Source organism: Oncorhynchus masou, chromosome 22, assembly GCF_036934945.1.
Source record: "Oncorhynchus masou masou isolate Uvic2021 chromosome 22, UVic_Omas_1.1, whole genome shotgun sequence".
NCBI lineage: Eukaryota > Metazoa > Chordata > Actinopteri > Salmoniformes > Salmonidae > Oncorhynchus > Oncorhynchus masou.
In genome coordinates, this window is record NC_088233.1 from 10,337,586 (window position 1) to 10,352,315 (window position 14,730).

Sequence of the window (14,730 nt, forward strand, 5' to 3'; positions counted from 1 at the left end):
AAGTACAGGGTGGTAAATTGTGGTTGGGCCTGAAACCAGGCTTGCACCATTTGAGCATGGTGGAACCTGACATTATCCCACACAATGACATAGGTCATGCCATCAGCTCTACAGACCTGATTGAGCTCATCAAGGACGGTTACATTCGAATCATGTGGCTGCCTGCAACTCAATATATAGAGTATATAGAGTAGAGAGCTTTAGATGTTGTTCAACCAAATATTAGAACAGGCAAGATGCGTAATCTAAGCAACTTTGACCGTGGTATGACTGTTTATGCCACACATGGTGATTCCAGCATCTCAGAAACAGCTGCCATCCTGGGATTTTTACGCACAACAGCCTCTACAGTTTACAGAGAATGGTGCGATAAACAAAACACATTCAGTGAGCAGCAGTTCTGTGGACAGAAACACCTTGTTAATGAGAGAGGCCAGAGGAGAATGTCCAGACTCATTCAAGCTAACAGAAAGGCCACAAATGCTCAAATAACAGCTGTTTAAAACAGTGGTGTGCAGAAGGGCATCTCTTAACGTACAACATCGTGAATAATTCAGGCTGTTGTGGAGACAAAAGGGGGTCTTACCCAGTACGAGATAGGTGTACCTAATAAAGTGTCCGGTGAGTGTACAGTAATGTCAAATCTGAAAACATGGTCTGGAAAAGTGGTACATGGGACCATAGAAACAGTGTCTGATAAAGAATGATGATGAAATATTACATCCATAGATAATGTAGTCCAATTGGTTCATGTTCCACGGTAATTGGTGTCAATGGATCTCGTTATCCTGAAACTTTCATGATCTTAACATGGCATATTGTTTGTCAGTTTCCATAAAACTATGGATTAAGAGTAATGCAACAGTTACTTATTATTTTGAGCAGTTGCTCAGCGTTGCTGCGGTGTCAGAATCACTGAACATATTGAATCTGTATTTGATCCTATTGTTGAATCAGCAAAGATCCCCAGGCTTAGGCGTTGGTGTCTTCCAGCCTTCACTAGTCTGTGTAAACCCCGTATACGTCTCCGTAGACTTCTAATGAGACAGCGAGATGGCAATTGCCCATTAATGACAGGAAGTGACATCATGAAAGATGTAGTGTGAGCAGCCAATGGGAAGTCTCTTCCCACTGCCGCTGTAGGATCAGCCAATCTCATTCTGTGACTAGGAGATGTTCTCATCAGTATAATCTCTCTCATTCTGTGACTGGGAGATGTTCTCATCAGTATAATCTCTCTCATTCTGTGACTGGGGAGATGTTCTTATCAGTATAATCTCTCTCATTCTGTGACTGGGAGATGTTCTTATCAGTATAATCTCTCTCATTCTGTGACTAGGACATGTTCTTATCAGTATAATCTCTCTCATTCTGTGACTGGGAGATGTTCTTATCAGTATAATCTCTCTCATTCTGTGACTGGGAGATGTTCTTATCAGTATAATCTCTCTCATTCTGTGACTAGGAGATGTTCTTATCAGTATAATCTCTCTCATTCTGTGACTGGGAGATGTTCTTATCAGTATAATCTCTCTCATTCTGTGACTGGGGAGATGTTCTTATCAGTATAATCTCTCTCATTCTGTGACTGAGGAGATGTTCTTATCAGTATAATCTCTCTCATTCTGTGACTGGGGAGATGTTCTTATCAGTATAATCTCTCTCATTCTGTGACTAGGAGATGTTCTTATCAGTATAATCTCTCTCATTCTGTGACTGGGGAGATGTTCTTATCAGTATAATCTCTCTCATTCTGTGACTGGGAAGACACAGAGGATTACAGAAGTGCATGGGCCACTGATTATGGAAGTTAATTAGGACCATTTTGCATTTCCATATGTGTGTTTGTTTGTTTGTTTGTTTGTGTGTGATTGTGTGTGTGTGTGTGTGTATGTGAAAGCAGAGACAGCTCAATGCAGCCTTTCCCTGAAAAATGAACAGAATAAAAGAGAGAAGGAAAGAGAGGTCAGAAAGTCTCTATCTAGTAATGATGTACATTGAAATAACAGACCGCTCAAAGCCTTTAGTGTCATGTCCCTAGTTAGTTTATAACCTGCTAAATTAGTTGTAGTAATGGGGTAGTTGCCACTCACATTGGAAACCTCTCATAGTAGCCAGTAGTGTCACTAGCTACTAGTGTAACTAGTTACAATGTGATAATGTGATAATATTAGTAATTCGTTCGAGTTAGTTCTAGTAATGGTAGCCCATAGTCCCCTCTCTCATTAGAAATCAGAGAAGAGGTCAAATTCACGACCTGCGTTAGTTAGAGTTGACTTATTCAGAAGATTATAAACATATCAAATGTAATCAGACTTTCACCGGCTGTAGTCTAAAAGCATTTCTTAAAAACCTTAAATAGCAAACTGCTAGTACGTTCTAGTAGTATTTGTATTGTGTTTAAAGGGGCCATCTCATCTCCTGTCGGATGTTTATCAGATCTGTGCTGTCAGCTTTTGACACAGTACTCTCAAGACGACACTGTGTTTTATCTACTGGCTCAGCAGTCTGCTGCCATCTGAGCTTTATTGACTTTGGCTTCCCTGGATGTGTCAGCACAGGGCATGGGGTGGCATAGTGGGTCAGTAATGGAAGTGGGGCATGAGGTGGCATAGTGGGTCAATAATGGAAGTGGGGCATGAGGTGGCATAGTGGGTCAGTAATGGAAGTGGGGCATGAGGTGGCATAGTGGGTCAGTAATGGAAGTGGGGTATGAGGTGGCATAGTGGGTCAATAATGGAAGTGGGGTATGAGGTGGCATAGTGGGTCAATAATGGAAGTGGGGCATGAGGTGGCATAGTGGGTCAGTAATGGAAGTGGGGCATGAGGTGGCATAGTGGGTCAATAATGGAAGTGGGGCATGAGGTGGCATAGTGGGTCAGTAATGGAAGTGGGACATGAGGTGGCATAGTGGGTCAGTAATGGAAGTGGGGCATGAGGTGGCATAGTGGGTCAGTAATGGAAGTGGGGCATGAGGTGGCATAGTGGGTCAGTAATGGAAGTGGGGCATGGGGTGGCATAGTGGGTCAGTAATGGAAGTGGGGCATGAGGTGGCATAGTGGGTCAGTAATGGAAGTGGGGCATGAGGTGGCATAGTGGGTCAATAATGAAAGTGGGGCATGAGGTGGCATAGTGGGTCAGTAATGGAAGTGGGGCATGGGGTGGCATAGTGGGTCAATAATGGAAGTGGGGCATGGGGTGGCATAGTGGGTCAGTAATGGAAGTGGGGCATGAGGTGGCATAGTGGGTCAGTAATGGAAGTGGGGCATGAGGTGGCATAGTGGGTCAATAATGGAAGTGGGGCATGGGGTGGCATAGTGGGTCAATAATGGAAGTGGGGCATGGGGTGGCATAGTGGGTCAGTAATGGAAGTGGGGCATGGAGTGGCATAGTGGGTCAGTAATGGAAGTGGGGTATGAGGTGGCATAGTGGGTCAGTAATGGAAGTGGGGTATGAGGTGGCATAGTGGGTCAGTAATGGAAGTGGGGTATGAGGTGGCATAGTGGGTCAGTAATGGAAGTGGGGCATGGGTTGGCATAGTGGGTCAATAATGGAAGTGGGGCATGAGGTGGCATAGTGGGTCAGTAATGGAAGTGGGGCATGGGCAAGACACCATTGTACAGGATCAGGTTAGGTAGGCCTATACAGTGCCTTCGGTAAGTATTCAGACCCCTTGACTTCTCCCACAAAAAATGATTGAATTGCTTTTTTTACCTCATCAATTTATGCACAATATCCCATAATGACATCACAATAGCTCCCAATGACATCACAGTACCCCATAATGACAAAGCAAAAACAGGTTTTTAGAAATTTTCGCGAATTCATAATAGATTTATCACATTTACATGAGTATTCAGACCCTTTACTCAGTACTTTGTTGAATCCCCTTTGGAAGTGACTACAGCCACGAGTCTTCTTGGTTATGACGCTACAAGCTTGGCACACCTGTATTTGGGGAGTTTCTCCCATTCTTCTCTGCAGATCCTCACAAGCTCTCCAGAGATGTTAGATCGGGTTCAAGTCCGGGCTCTGCCTGTGTCACTCAAGGACATTCAGAGGCTTGTCCCGAAGCCAATTCTGCGTTGTCTTGGATGTGTGCTTAGGGTCGTTGTCCTGTTGGAAGGTGAACCTTCGCCCCAGTCTGAGGTCTTGAGTGGTCTGGAGCAGGTTTTCATCAAGGATCTCTCTGTACTTTGCTCCGTTCATCTTTGCCTCGATCCTGACTAGTCTCCCAGTCCCTGCCACTGAATAGCATCCCCACAGGATGACGTTGCCACCACCATGCATCACCGTAGGGATGGTGCCAGGTTTGCATTCAAGCCAAAGAGTACAATCTTGGCTTCATCAGACCAGAGAATCTTGTTTCTTTAAGTGCTTTTTGGCAAACTCCAAGTGGGCTGTCATGTGCCTTTTACTGAGGAGTGGCTTCCGTCTGGCCACTCTACCATAAAGGCCTGATTGGTGGAGTGCTGCAGAGATGGTTGTCCTTCTGGAAGTTTCTCTCATCTCACAAAGGAACTCTGTAGCTCTGTCAGAGTGACCTTCGGGTTCTTGGACACTTTCCTGACCAAGGCTCTTCTCCCCCGATTGGTTAGTTTGGCTGGGCGGACAGCTCTAGGAAGAGTCTTGTTGGTTCCAAACTTCTTCCATTGAAGAATGATGGAGTCCACTGTGTTCTTGGGGACCTTTAATGCTACAGACATTTGTCGGTACCCTTCCCCAGATCTGTGCCTCAACACTGATAATTCCTTCAACCTCATGGCTTTGTTTTTGCTCTGACATGCACTGTTAACTTTGGGACCTTATCTAGACAGTTGTGTGCCTTTCCAAATCATGTCCAATCAACATCTCAAGGGTGATCAATGGAAACAGGTTGCACCTGAGTTCAATTTCATAGCACAGGGTCTAAAAACGTATGTAAATAAGTTATTTATGTTTTTAATTTGGTATAAATGTGTTAAAATTCCAAATAACCTTTTTTCACTTTGTCATTATGGGGTATTGTGTGTAGATTGTTTAGGATTTTTTTATTTAATACGTTTTAGAATAAGGCTGTAACGTAACAAAATGTGTAAAATGTCAAGGGGTCTGAATACTTTCCAAAGGCACTGTATGTTGGGCTAAGTTAGGGTGTGTGGGGACATCCATGTGTCTGTGTGTTGGGCTAAGTTAGGGTGTGTGGGGACATCCATGTGTCTGTATGTTGGGCTAAGTTAGGGTGTGTGGGGACATCCATGTGTCTGTGTGTTGGGCTAAGTTATGGTGTGTGGGGACATCCATGTGTCTGGGTGTCTGTGTGTTAGGGTCAGGTGTATGGATGGTGTTGTGTGTCTGTGTGTTGGGGTCAGGTGTATGGATGGTGTTGTGTGTCTGTGTGTTAGGGTCAGGTGTATGGATGGTGTTGTGTGACTGTGTGTTGGGGTCAGGTGTATGGATGGTGGTGTGTGTCTGTGTGTTGGGGTCAGGTGTATGGATGGTGTTGTGTGTCTGTGTGTTAGGGTCAGGTGTATGGATGGTGTTGTGTGTCTGTGTGTTGGGGTCAGGTGTATGGATGGTGTTGTGTGTCTGTGTGTTGGGGTCAGGTGTATGGATGGTGTTGTGTGTCTGTGTGTTAGGGTCAGGTGTATGGATGGTGTTGTGTGTCTGTGTGTTGAGGTCAGGTGTATGGATGGTGTTGTGTGTCTGTGTGTTAGGGTCAGGTGTATGGATGGTGTTGTGTGTTGGGGTCAGGTGTATGGATGGTGTTGTGTGTTGGGGTCAGGTGTATGGATGGTGTTGTGTGTTGGGGTCAGGTGTATGGATGGTGTTGTGTGTTGGGGTCAGGTGTATGGATGGTGTTGTGTGTTGGGGTCAGGTGTATGGATGGTGTTGTGTGTTGGGGTCAGGTGTATGGATGGTGTTGTGTGTCTGTGTGTTAGGGTCAGGTGTATGGATGGTGTTGTGTGTTGGGGTCAGGTGTATGGATGGTGTTGTGTTTCTGTGTGTTGGGGTCAGGTGTATGGATGGTGTTGTGTGTCTGTGTGTTAGGGTCAGGTGTATGGATGGTGTTGTGTGTCTGTGTGTTGGGGTCAGGTGTATGGATGGTGTTGTGTGACTGTGTGTTAGGGTCAGGTGTATGGATGGTGTTGTGTGTCTGTGTGTTGGGGTCAGGTGTATGGATGGTGTTGTGTGTCTGTGTGTTGGGGTCAGGTGTATGGATGGTGTTGTGTGTCTGTGTGTTGGGGTCAGGTGTATGGATGGTGTTGTGTGACTGTGTGTTAGGGTCAGGTGTATGGATGGTGTTGTGTGTCTGTGTGTTAGGGTCAGGTGTATGGATGGTGTTGTGTGTCTGTGTGTTGGGGTCAGGTGTATGGATGGTGTTGTGTGTCTGTGTGTTAGGGTCAGGTGTATGGATGGTGTTGTGTGTCTGTGTGTTGGGGTCAGGTGTATGGATGGTGTTGTGTGTCTGTGTGTTAGGGTCAGGTGTATGGATGGTGTTGTGTGTCTGTGCTTTAGGGTCAGGTGTGTGGCTGGTGTTGTGTGTCTGTGTGTTGGGGTCAGGTGTATGGATGGTGTTGGGTGTTAGGGTCAGGTGTATGGATGGTGTTGTGTGTTGGGGTCAGGTGTATGGATGGTGTTGTGTGTTGCGGTCAGGTGTATGGATGGTGTTGTGTGTCTGTGTGTTAGGGTCAGGTGTATGGATGGTGTTGTGTGTCTGTGTGTTAGGGTCAGGTGTATGGATGGTGTTGTGTGTCTGTGTGTTAGGGTCAGGTGTATGGATGGTGTTGTGTGTTGGGGTCAGGTGTATGGATGGTGTTGTGTGTTGGGGTCAGGTTAATGGATGGTGTTGTGTGTTGGGGTCAGGTGTATGGATGGTGTTGTGTGTTGGGGTCAGGTGTATGGATGGTGTTGTGTGTTGGGGTCAGGTGTATGGATGGTGTTGTGTGTTGGGGTCAGGTGTATGGATGGTGTTGTGTGTCTGTGTGTTGTGTGTTGGGGTCAGGTGTATGGATGGTGTTGTGTGTTAGGGTCAGGTGTATGGATGGTGTTGTGTGTCTGAGTGTTGGGGTCAGGTGTATGGATGGTGTTGTGTGTTGGGGTCAGGTGTATGGATGGTGTTGTGTGTTGGGGTCAGGTGTATGGATGGTGTTGTGTGTTGGGGTCAGGTGTATGGATGGTGTTGTGTGTCTGTGTGTTGGGGTCAGGTGTATGGATGGTGTTGTGTGTTGGGGTCAGGTGTATGGATGGTGTTGTGTGTCTGTGTGTTAGGGTCAGGTGTATGGATGGTGTTGGATGTCTGTGTGTTGGGGTCAGGTGTATGGATGGTGTTGTGTGTTGGGGTCAGGTGTATGGATGGTGTTGTGTGTTGGGGTCAGGTGTATGGATGGTGTTGTGTGTTGGGGTCAGGTGTATGGATGGTGTTGTGTGTTGGGGTCAGGTGTATGGATGGTGTTGTGTGTTGGGGTCAGGTGTATGGATGGTGTTGTGTGTTGGGGTCAGGTGTATGGATGGTGTTGTGTGTTGGGGTCAGGTGTATGGATGGTGTTGTGTGTTGGGGTCAGGTGTATGGATGGTGTTGTGTGTTAGGGTCAGGTGTATGGATGGTGTTGTGTGTTGGGGTCAGGTGTATGGATGGTGTTGTGTGTTGGGGTCAGGTGTATGGATGGTGTTGTGTGTTAGGGTCAGGTGTATGGATGGTGTTGTGTGTTGGGGTCAGGTGTATGGATGGTGTTGTGTGTTGGGGTCAGGTGTATGGATGGTGTTGTGTGTTGGGGTCAGGTTTATGGATGGTGTTGTGTGTTGGGGTCAGGTGTATGGATGGTGTTGTGTGTTGGGGTCAGGTGTATGGATGGTGTTGTGTGTTGGGGTCAGGTGTATGGATGGTGTTGTGTGTTGGGGTCAGGTGTATGGATGGTGTTGTGTGTTGGGGTCAGGTGTATGGATGGTGTTGTGTGTTGGGGTCAGGTGTATGGATGGTGTTGTGTGTTGGGGTCAGGTGTATGGATGGTGTTGTGTGTTAGGGTCAGGTGTATGGATGGTGTTGTGTGATGTATTGTGAAGGAGATGAAAACCCTCAGGCTGTGGAGTTGTCTCCTCCTCTAGTGTGTACCAGGCCCAGTGGTACCGCTGTGGTATCGGGGCGACTAGTGGCCTTGTTGGGTGGACTCAGTTACCCAGCAGCACCCCTCTCAAGGACCGCTGTAGTAATAAGGGGCAGAACAACAGATTTGTACCTTGTCAGCTAGGGGTACAAATCTGTCGTTCTGCCCCTGAACAGGCAGTTAACCCACTGTTCCTAGGCCGTCATTGAAAATAAGGATTAGTTCATAACTGACTTGCCTAGTTAAATAAAGGTAAAATAAATACAATTCTACTTTCTGGTCCAGTGCTCCTGACCTTTGAACCCTGCAATCGTCAATGAGCTTGATGAAATGGCTCCAATGAATCTTATTGTATTTTATTTTTAATTTTTTACATTTTATTTAACTAGGCAAGTCAGTTAAGAACAAATTCTTATTTTCAATGACGGCCTAGGAACAGTGGGTTAACTGCCTGTTCAGGGGCAGAACGACAGATTTGTACCTTGTCAGCTAAAAATTCGAACTTGCAACCTTTCGGTTACTAGTCCAACGCTCTAACCACTAGGCTACGCTGCCGCCTCTACACTCTAACCACTAGGCTACCCTGCCGCCTCTACACTCTAACCACTAGGCTACCCTGCTGCCCTGTATCAAATCCTCAGCCGGAGCTGTCGGCCAGTGTACACAGCCCCGCGATTGGCTGCCCCAGGCGAGCAATACAGGGTTTATTGCAGGGGCCAGGACCATGTAGAAGACATTAACCCTCCTCCCCCAAGTCCTTCATCTATCAAGCACCAGCCATTGGCTCTAGGGGCTAGCCACCATCTAACTCCACCACTAACCAACACATCAGATCATCTATCTATAACTCCACCACTGACCAACACATCAGATCATCTATCTGTAACTCCACCACTAACCAACACATCAGATCATCTATCTGTAACTCCACCACTAACCAACACATCAGATCATCTATCTGTAACTCCACCACTAACCAACACATCAGATCATCTATCTGTAACTCCACCACTAACCAACACATCAGATCATCTATCTATAACTCCACCACTAACCAACACATCAGATCATCTATCTATAACTCCACCACTGACCAACACATCAGATCATCTATCTGTAACTCCACCACTAACAAACACATCAGATCATCTATCTGTAACTCCACCACTAACCAACACATCAGATCATCTATCTGTAACTCCACCACTAACCAACACATCAGATCATCTATCTGTAACTCCACCACTAACCAACACATCAGATCATCTATCTGTAACTCCACCACTAACCAACACATCAGATCATCTATCTGTAACTCCACCACTAACCAACACATCAGATCATCTATCTGTAACTCCACCACTAACCAACACATCAGATCATCTATCTGTAACTCCACCACTAACCAACACATCAGATCATCTATCTGTAACTCCACCACTAACCAACACATCAGATCATCTATCTGTAACTCCACCACTAACCAACACATCAGATCATCTATCTATAACTCCACCACTGACCAACACATCAGATCATCTATCTGTAACTCCACCACTAACAAACACATCAGATCATCTATCTGTAACTCCACCACTAACCAACACATCAGATCACCTATCTGTAACTCCACCACTAACCAACACATCAGATCACCTATCTGTAACTCCACCACTAACAAACACATCAGATCATCTATCTATAACTCCACCACTAACCAACACATCAGATCACCTATCTGTAACTCCACCACTAACCAACACATCAGATCATCTATCTGTAACTCCACCACTAACCAACACATCAGATCATCTATCTGTAACTCCACCACTAACCAACACATCAGATCACCTATCTATAACTCCACCACTAACCAACACATCAGATCATCTATCTGTAACTCCAGGAAGTAGGGAGAAGTAGGGGTTAATTCCCACTACTAAACCAAGCTGGGCTGAGCTGTAGCCTACCGGACTGGCCCAGTTACACATGCACCACAGTTGCTGGAACCATGCTGGAAAGGACCATGTAAAATGAAAATCTCAGAGCCAGCACAGTATGGTCCGGTTTGGCACGATAGTGTAAAATGGAAAGATGTGGCTAAGTACTACCAGACTCCCCTCAGTCCTGGCCCCTGACTCACCCTGCAGCTATGGGGGCTGGAAGAAAAAGATGGAGAGAGAGACAGAAAGAGGGCTGACTTAATTGGACCACATTATTTCTTTATTGAGTAACACACAAAAATCCCAAATCAAATATCACCGTCTGAGACAACCGGGCAGAGCACTTTATTCTGCTGTGCTGGAAGACTGTGACATTTTCATTAGATTTAGTGGGACACTGACCGGGCGCCTCAGGTGACATTGGCAACAAGGCAGCAGGATAAAATCAGGTCATACTCCAATTCCTAAATGGAGAAAATGTCTCAATCTCTTCCGCAGAGCTGTGTAGTATTTCTACTGTTTGATGGTAGGGTATGCATGAATACCAAATGTATATAGACTATTTTATGATGCTACTGTTGAATTATGTATGATTCGCTAAGATGTAAGGATATTCTGTTTCAATAGAGCACTTCCTAATTGGCTTAAAAAAAGAGTAAGAAGCTGGTATTTAGAAGAATCCTTGATTGTATTTCCAGGAATTGATCTCCTATTCTGAGTCTTCTTGGCAATTATTATTATATTATTATTATTAATTATTATATTATTATTATTATTATTATTATTATTATTATTATTATTATTATTATTATTATTATTATATTATTATTATTATATTATTATTATATTATTATTATTATTATTATTCCCTTTTTTCTTTGGCAACCCCCACTCTCTCTCTCTCTCTCTCTCTCTCTCTCTCTCTCTCACACTCTTTGCCTCTTCTCTCTCTCTCTCTCTCTCTCTCTCTCTCTCTCTCTCACACTCTTTGCCTCTTCTCTCTCTCTCTCTCTCTCTCTCTCTCTCTCTCTCTCACTCTCTCTTCTTTCTCTCTCTCTCTCTTTGCCTCTTCACTCTCTCTTCTTTCTCTCTCTCACTCTCTCTTCTTTCTCTCTCTCTCTCTCTCTTTGCCTCTTCACTCTCTCTCTCTGACTCTCCTCTCTCTCCGACTCTCCTCTCTCTCTCTGACTCTCCTCTTTCTCTCTCTCTCTCTCTTTCTCTCTCTCTCTCTTGTTTCTCTCTCTCTCGCTCTGACTCTCCTCTCTCTCTCTTTCTCTCTCTTGTTTCTCTCTCTCTCTCACTCTCTGTCTCTCTCTATCTCTCCTCACTCTCTCTCCTCTTTTCTTTCTCAATCTCTCTGACTCTCTCTCTCTCTCTCTCGTTCTCTCTCTCTCTCTCTCTCAATTTCAATTTCAATTTAAGGGCTTCATTGGCATGGGAAACATGTTTACATTGCCAAAGCAAGTGAAGTAGATAACAAACTAAAGTTAAATAAAAAATGAACAGTAAACATTACACTCACATAAGCTCCAAAAGAATGAAGATTTTCAAATGTTATATTATTTACAAATGGTTAGGGTATATAAATATAAATAAATTAACATAAATGTGGGTTGTATTTACAATGGTGTTTGTTCTTCACTGGTTGCCCTTTTCTTGTGGCAACAGGTCACAACTCTTGCTGCTGTGATGGCACACTGTGGTATTTTACCCAATAGATATGGGAGTTTATCAAAATTGGGTTTGTTTTAGAATTTAGAATAATTTGAGGGAAATATGTGTCTCTATGGTCATACATTTGGTATGAGGTTAGGAAGTGCAGCTCAGTTTCCACCTCATTTTGTGGGCAGTGTGCACGTAGCCTGTCTTCTCTTGAGAGCCAGGTCTGCCTACGGCAGCCTTTCTCAATAGCAAGGCTATGCTGACTGAGTCTGTACATAGTCAAAGCTTTCCTTAAGTTTGGGACAGTCACAGTGGTCAGGTATTCTGACACTGTGTACTCTCTGTTTACGGCCAAATAACATTCTAGTTTGCTCCGTTTTTTGTGTGATTCTTTCCAATGTGTCAAGTAATTATCTTTTTGTTTTCTCATGATGTGGTTGGGTCTAATTGTGTTGCTGTCCTGGGGCTCTGTGGGGTCTGTTTGTGTTTGTGAACAGAGCCCCAGGACCAGCTTGTTAGGGGGCTCCTAACACGCTGTATGGTAGCCAGTCTTATCGTGGTAGCAGGGTGGAGATAACCACTTATGCATTGGGGAAAGTGGAAGAAGCTTTTTCAATCACTCCATTGAGTGCTGTGGCCACCCTTTCCTGCTGTGCTCTCAGGTCATTTGTGCCTGTGTGTATTATTATGTGGCTTGGTGGCCCTAGTTGGTCGTCAGACAGAAGGTCTAGGGCACATTGGGTTCTCTCTCTCTCTCTCTCTCTCTCTCTCTCTGACTCTCTCTCTCTCTCTCTCTCTCTCTCTCTCTGACTCTCTTTTCTCTCTCTGACTCTCTTTTCTCTCTCTGACTCTCTTTTCTCTCTCTGACTCTCTCTGACTCTCTTTTCTCTCTCTGACTCTCTTTTCTCTCTCTTTCTCTCTTTTCTCTCTCTTTCTCTCTCTGACTCTCTTTTCTCTTTTCTCTTTTCTCTCTCTGACTCTCTTTTCTCTCCTCTCCTCTTTCTCTCATCTTTCTTCTCTCTGTCTCTTTCTCTCCTCTTTCCTCTCTCTCTCTCTCTCTCTCTCTCTCCTCTTTCCTCTCTCTCCTCTCTTTCTCTCTCTCTTCTCTCTCTCTACTCTCTCTCTTCTCTCTCTTCTCTCTCTCTCTAGGTTGGATAGTGGCATAATTACATTGTTAAGCTGCCTGGCAACAAGTGAACCCCTTCATTTCCTGCTCCGTATCTTCACAAGTGTCAACTTTATATAGTACATAAAGCCACAATCTGAGGGACAGTTAATACTTACAACAGTAGCAGATTGCAACTTTAATTTTGGGTGAATAACCCTCTGGTTACATTGCATAATGATGAACCTGATGCAATTAACACTCAGTAAATCAATTAACACAGCCCTCATCCACACAGTGGTGTATCACAGCAATCTAACTATCCGAGAGATTCTACAACAAACCATATCCCATAACCATAACACGATCTCTGCTCCTCTCATTACTGATGCGTGCTGATGTCTGTCAAGTACCTTCTCTACTTCCTTGGCTATCAAGGTTCTGCCTGTGACCTAATTTCAGTCAGTCAGCCAGACAGAAAGACAGATGAGAGGATGGGAGATGAGGGGAGGAGAGGAGAGGAGAGGAGAGAGGAGAGGAGAGGAGAGAGGGGAGTGGAGGAGAGAGGGGAGTGGAGGAGAGAGGGGAGGAGAGGAGAGAGGAGAGAGGGGAGGAGAGGGGAGAGGGGAGGAGAGAGAGGAGTGGAGGAGAGAGGGGAGGAGAGGAGAGAGGGGAGGAGAGAGGGGGGGGAGGGGAGGAGGGGAGGGGAGGGAGGAGGGGAGGAGGGGAGGAGGGGAGGAGAGGAGAGGGGGAGGAGGAGAGGGGAGAGGGGAGGAGGGGAGAGGGGAGGAGAGAGGGGAGGGGAGGGAGGAGAGGGGAGGAAGGAGAGAGGGAGGAGAGGAGAGGGGAGGAGAGGGAGGGAGAGGAGGGGGAGGAGAGAGGGGAAGATAGGGGAGGAGAGAGGGGAAGAGAGGGGAGGGGGAGGAGAGAGGGGAAGAGAGGGAGGGGAGGGGGAGGGGGAGGAGAGGGAGAGGAGAGGAGAGGAGAGGGGAGGAGAGGAGAGAGGAGAGGAGAGGAGAGGAGAGGGGAGGGGAGGGGAGGGGAGGAGAGGAGAGAGGGGAGGAGAGAGGGGAGAGGAGGAGCAAGGGGAGGGGAGGAGAGAAGGGAGGAGAGAGTAGAGGAGAGGGGAGGGGAGGGGAGGTATCCACTGGCAGCATGTCATCTGAGGTTGATGGTTGATGTGATCGATATGGCAGTAGCTTAATGGTACTAACGTCATGGCAGTGAATCAGCTAAATGAAGCCGTGTGGGCCACGTCGCGCCCCTTTGGAGCACACACGCACGCACGCACGCACGCACGCACGCACGCACACACACACACACACACACACACACACACACACACACACAAAAGATCAAAACAGTTGTTCACATCTCCCAGCTAAGTCCATCTCCACCTGCATAGCAACCGCCTTGGATCCACAGTCACACAGCGACAGCCACCTGTATCTCTCTCTCTAGAGTGAATAATGACTTCACCTGCTATTGATCTAACTGCACATCTGAAACAGTCTCAGTCACCTGTTATTGATCTAACTGCACATCTGAAACAGTCTCAGTCACCTGCTATTGATCTAACTGCACATCTGAAACAGTCTCAGTCACCTGTTATTGATCTAACTGCACATCTGAAACAGTCTCAGTCACCTGTTATTGATCTAACTGCACATCTGAAACAGTCTCAGTCACCTGTTATTGATCTAACTGCACATCTGAAACAGTCTCAGTCACCTGTTATTGATCTAACTGCACATCTGAAACAGTCTCAGTCACCTGTTATTGATCTAACTGCACATCTGAAACAGTCTCAGTCACCTGTTATTGATCTAACTGCACATCTGAAACAGTCTCAGTCACCTGTTATTGATCTAACTGCACATCTGAAACAGTCTCAGTCACCTGTTATTGATCAAACTGCACATCTGAAACGTGGCAC

The 14,730-nt window shown here is 45.8% G+C and overlaps 1 protein-coding gene across 13 annotated transcripts in view; it reads left to right on the forward strand.

The window, feature by feature from the left end:
• The window catches only part of LOC135509003 (neuronal cell adhesion molecule-like), a 163,730-nt gene that overhangs the window by 103,512 nt on the left and 45,488 nt on the right, over positions 1-14,730 (forward strand). The window lies entirely within an intron of this gene.